General features: G+C 36.3%; 1 protein-coding gene across 1 annotated transcript in view; it reads left to right on the top strand.

Annotated features, from left to right (window-relative positions):
* The first annotated feature begins 5,168 nt into the window (after positions 1 to 5,168).
* The window catches only part of LOC137040661 (NLR family CARD domain-containing protein 3-like), a 50,804-nt gene continuing 49,972 nt past the window's right edge, over positions 5,169 to 6,000 (top strand). Inside the window, exon 1 of the mRNA XM_067416451.1 lies at positions 5,169 to 5,453. The gene's annotated coding sequence lies outside the window, so the exon portion shown is untranslated. The remainder of the gene's footprint in view (positions 5,454 to 6,000) is intronic.

Below are 6,000 nucleotides of genomic sequence, written 5' to 3'. Positions count from 1 at the left end.
TAAGTTATTACAAGGAGAGGGTGAAATATGAGGACATTGGCCATGTCCCCACTTTTCACAAAAACAAACGTGTGTGTGTGTGTGTGTGTGTGTGTGTGTGTGTGTGTGTGTGTGTGTGTGAGTGAGTGAGTGTGCTTGTTTTTGTGAAATATCAGGACACAAATGTGTATAACATTGGTATGACACAGGTAAGTTATTACAAGGAGAGGGTGAAATATGAGGACATTGGCCATGTCCCCACTTTTCACAAAAACAAACGTGTGTGTGAGAGAGAGAGTTTTTGAGCGATTAAGTGCATGCACTGTATTAACTGTCTTAGTTAAGGGAATAACAGTTTAATATGAAAAAACAGTGGATTATCCCTTTAAAAACTAAGTATTTTACCATTCAAACGCGGTTATTACTAAAATTGTGAGGAAATCCAGTTTCATCTCAGGTAAAAATAGCGGCTAACGTTGGTCACAAAATGTGTAACGTTACATGGAGCATAAATGAACAATAATATCTTACTTTAAAGGCTGGCAAGAACAAAACTACACCTTACCGTCAACAAACGTTTAAGCCTTTAACAGTTATACATTTTTAGCGATTACTTACGCGGCCAAAAAACAATATAACATCATAATATTAAAGGCTATATCATTGTAAAGGTAATTTAAACGTTCAAAACAGTGTTCTCAATACTTGAAACCGTGGATAATTCAACGATTTCAAAAAAATAAATGCATATTACCTGCTTTTCCGATCTGTCTCGACTTCTGCTGCTGAAGACTGAAACTCCTCCAGGCTGCCGCACCACTGCGCTTAGAAGAGATTGTATCCACGCGCCAGCGCGGGAATTCTTTTTGTTCGAATATTTAAAATCGTTACAGTTATAAATTAAAATGTACGCATACTTTCAGCCGAGATCAATGACATATGATATTATACGATATAATATTATGTGGGAAAAAAATCTAACTAAAATTGTGATACAGGACTACTTTGTCAAGCGGAGTTGTCAGAAAGAGAGTGTACAGTATAGGTCCCATGGCCGTGAGACCGATAGAGTTTGAAAAAAGGGCGTTGTCCCTGGTAAAGCAAAAGAAAAATGCATTTTTGCATAGGCAGGGTAACATTTTAATATTGATAATTCACAAATGTTAATTTAAAATATTTTAAATGTTTAAAAAAACTTTTTATTTTATTTTATACATTCTCTTTATTTTTTTTAATTGGCACAGAAACAAAAACATTCCAATACAAATGTTTACACTTTTATACAAATCCTGATTTAGCACTAGATTTTGACATTGTAATAATATATGGAAGAAAACAAAGAAAATGGAAAATAAATAAAATAATAAAACAAAAAAAGTATTTGGGGAGGGAGGTTGGTGGGTTGCTTGTATTAGAATTCAATTACTGTTTTTATTTAAAATAATTGATAAAAGGCCTGCATGCTGCATACAATCTCATACGGATTCACATTATGAAACACACATGGGACCCACATAAATTGCCCATCTGCAGCCAATGCCCACATAGAACCCATGAAGGTCCCATATGTTCAAACCCATATGGGTCCCACATTATGAAACACACATGGGACCCACATAAATTGCCCATCTGCAGCCCATGCCCAAATAGAACCCATGAAGGTCCCATATGTTCAAACCCATATGGGTCCCACATTATGAAACACACATGGGACCCACATAAATTGCCCATCTGCAGCCAATGCCCACATAGAACCCATGAAGGTCCCATATGTTCAAACCCATATGGGTCCCACATTATGGAACACACATGGGACCCACATAAATTGCCCATCTGCAGCCAATGCCCACATAGAACCCATGAAGGTCCCATATGTTCAAACCCATATGGGTCCCACATTATGGAACACACATGGGACCCACATAAATTGCCCATCTGCAGCCCATGCCCAAATAGAACCCATGAAGGTCCCATATGTTCAAACCCATATGGGTCCCACATTATGAAACACACATGGGCCCCACATAAAGTGCCCATTTGCAGCCAATGCCCACATAGAACCCATGAAGGTCCCATATGTTCAAACCCATATGGGTCCCACATTATGAAACACACATGGGCCCCACATAAATTGCCCATTTGCCGCCCATGCCCACATAGAACCCATGCTGCCCAGGTATAACCCATATGGGCCCCACATATCAATGTTGGCTGGGGTGGTCATTCTTGGTGCTCTCTTCTAGCCTCTGGATTATCCATCTTGGGCTCCTGGGCCCAGTGTTGCTGTGAAGACTGTCTCGGTGACACCAGGATCTCCCACAGCATTTGCGGTTTGTTGCTGAGTGCCATAACTTTCTACTGTGGGTCGGACGACTGCCGTGATCTTCTGGACGTGTCTGCTTGACTTCTGTTGGAGGGAGGATCGTTGGAGCGACCTGCTGCAAAGTCACCGAACTTTAACCTCTTCTCAAACAGCTTCAGAGACATCATTGTAGTTGACTTTTTTTCCTTTAAGTAACACGGTTTCTAGTAGTGCTTGCTGTCCCAATAAAGACTATTTGTTGTACCCACACATGGACTGTCTGTTTTGTTTCTCTGGCTGGGACCTGATTTATTTTATTCAACGTTGGTCACTAGGTGACATTTACACATCAATGCTCTCCTACTAGTCATACTACAACACTTGACAAAGTGTCTTTTCGCATAATATTTATGAATTATAAAATAAAATCAATTCACTGTTCTTAGAAAAAAAAAATTCATTAACTTCAAAAATCGATTTTAACCGGTAAGCAACAATCATACAAAAGCTATTCAATAGGGTTAGGGTTAGGGTTAGGGCTAGAGTTACAGTAGCTGCTATTGCAACTACTGTATTTTAGCTGGGTACCAACATCATTTGTGTAAAGAATAGGCCTACTTAGCTGCTATTACTTTTATTATTTTTATGTGCTATTACTTGCCAAACTAAGCATTCTGTGATGTGTGAACTGAATTTTTCAATGAAGTTAGCTAAATATTTTTTCCTAATAAAACAATCCTAACAATTATGCAAAAATGTTATCAAACTAATTATGACAAGTAGACGAGTTTATGCAAACTGAATTTGGAGACACTACATTGTGTAACATTGAAGTTAATGACTGTTTTAGTAGTATAGGGGAGAGCGGGGCACAACCTAACACGGGGTTAGTTGTAACACGCATGGTTTAACACTTGCTTTCCACACATGCCAGGATGACAAAACTTTGTGTATTTACTAGTTTCCATATCAACACTATAGAGAAAAAAATAGCACTAAAAAATAAAAAATCTTTGGAAGATATCATTGAACATTTATTTTACCATAGCAAAAGTAAATTTCATACTTAAGCAAATTTTTCTTCTCTGTTTTTTGTGTTTATTTAATATAAGACAAATCTGATATTATTTGAATCTTATATCTGTTATTTAAGAGTTAAGATCGTTCTTTAATGCTGATCTAACAGCAGAAAACGCAAGCCATGGTTTAAATCCCAGTTGAGCAGGTGGGGTGAGCCCCTATTAGAACTACGCTATTATATTTTATACTTGTATGAATTCTTCTGAGAAACCATGAGAAAAGGGTAAATAAAGACTGAGAGTCAATGTTCAGAAATTATTCATTATTATTATTTTTTAACTATGCTGTATAGCTGGGCTATTAGAGATGTGTTTGTTGTCAAAATCAAAAATGTGTTTTTTAATGATTAAAAATGCCATTATTTTATTAAAAAAGCTATTAATTGTATTTTATTGAAAAAAAATATTTTAGTTTGTTTTTGATGTTTTTTGTGTGTGTGATTATATCAGATAACATTTTAAGCTGTCATTTGCTCATGTTACAATGTACCCCAACTATGGGGCATGTTGTCACATTTCACTTCCATTCTTTTGGGGTAAATCAAGAAAAAAGTATACACTGTATTAATGAACAAAACCACATAATTGTACTAGACGTGTGCAATTAAGTGGATTTACACAAACTCTGCTCTCTGCCCCACAGATACACACATCACCTTTGCTCATCATTTCTTGGTGTATTTGGTGCAAAAGTGAGAGCGCGCGGAACTTGTCATTTGAAGGCGTAAAAATGGCGCGTGGGACTCGTAGCAGCAGATTCAAGCAGTTGTAGTGATTGGACTTGTGATTTAGAAAAATATCCAAGAAAATTAATGCATTTGTGGAGGAATTTTCCAGAAATAAAATGCATAAATCTCTAGTCTCAGGGGGATATGAGGGGGGAAAGCACAATCATTTGAATATACTCCAGGGTTTCCACTGATACAAAGCCATATGCTAATCGCTGAAGTAACCCTTTAATTTACAAAAACATTGCAAACAATACAGATTATATATGAATATAAGCCTCAGTGCATCAAGTTCTGTTTTATTTAATCACCAACCGATATCAAATACATATAAACCACTAGTTAGTGACTCTAGATTAAGATGCGGTGCATTCAATCACCGACACATATTTTCAAAAAACAAATGACAGGTTTAAGTGCAACAAGAGCAACAAATGCCCATCTAAAGTCATCAAATATCTCGTCTCAGCAGTATCTAATAACAAAAGCACTGATTGTAATGATATATATGGTGTACAAGGTAACCCAGATAGCATTGGGACATTGAGTCAATGTTGAAATTCCACCAGAATCATCATTTTGGTTGAGGTTGAAATCTCAGTGCTAAGTAATATTGGATCAATGTTGAAAATTCACTGCTAAATGCATTTGTGTGTGTTTACTCGCAGTTTATGAGGACATGATTTGGTTTATAGTTACTATCACTAGCCTGTTGTAATTCAGCATATTCAGAGAGAATATCCTGCTAAATAACATTGAGAAGAAACAATCAGTCTGACTATAAGGACATGCCATATGATACAATATAATAGCCTAATCTAAGGCTTATGGATCATGAAGCATAATGCAGGCTAGGCTATTGATATGATGAATGAAACCAAATTTAATGTAGGAAATAAATACAAATCTCATGATTCCAGGCATTTACAAAATCCAGTATCTTGGAGATTATTCCAGAAACAGGAGAAATTATGAATACGCTGCTGAAATCATTAGGTTAAGAGTTATTAGGCTAATCATGTGGAAATATGTGGAATATACACGCTCCATTACAGTAGATGGCGATATGAACCTGTTTAGCTGCTTCACAACCCACAGGCAAAACCCACAAAGAAGACGAAAGTGAAAGTGATAGTGTTAAATACAAAAGCAGAAAGGACTCCGTATGGCGAATGAGCCCGTCAGAATGAGCAGTAACAGCTGATAATCGCTTCCAGAGTCAAACATACAGCAGATGAACGACACGGAAAGCTTTACCAGAGACTGGACTTTACTCTGGGATTGAACAACACAAGCAACACACGAACAGGAAGGGGAAAATCATGCTTCAAATACTTCTAAACTCTCTTCTTACTGCGCAATGCTGTAAGTTTTTACTTTTCTGATTACAGTTATTTGGGGGAATAAAACAGAAGTTTCATATTGTAAATGTAAACGTGATTTAATGTTACAAAAGGCCTGTTCTTATTCTGGAAGTGTTTTATAGTCTACTCCAAACAGACTGTCAGAAATTAGGCCTAAAGTTACTGAAATGATTTGAAGGCCGCGGATGTCGTCGTCCATTTTAGGATGATGTTGTTTTTGTGACTTCTAAAGTACCAGTCTATAGACGGGATCAAACCCAGCATTTAGTGCTCACTTATTCTATCACTCACTGTATGTATGTATGTATGTATGTATGTATGTATGTATGTATTTATTTATTTATTTATTTATTTATTTATTTATTTATTTATTTATTTATTTATCAAAGACGAACATTGCCTACATCTGCTTTTATTAAATGTAATATTTTAGTTACATAGCAATTATTGTGCAGTATGCCCACTAATGAAATGTATTGTTAACTTGAAGTAATGATCAAATGACAAACCAAGAAGAATCGACCGTTAATAAAATAGGAGTAAATACG

Source organism: Pseudorasbora parva, chromosome 14 (genome assembly GCF_024679245.1).
Source record: "Pseudorasbora parva isolate DD20220531a chromosome 14, ASM2467924v1, whole genome shotgun sequence".
Taxonomy (NCBI): domain Eukaryota; kingdom Metazoa; phylum Chordata; class Actinopteri; order Cypriniformes; family Gobionidae; genus Pseudorasbora; species Pseudorasbora parva.
Note: the sequence above shows the minus strand (reverse complement) of the source record. Positions and strands in the feature narration are given on the sequence as shown.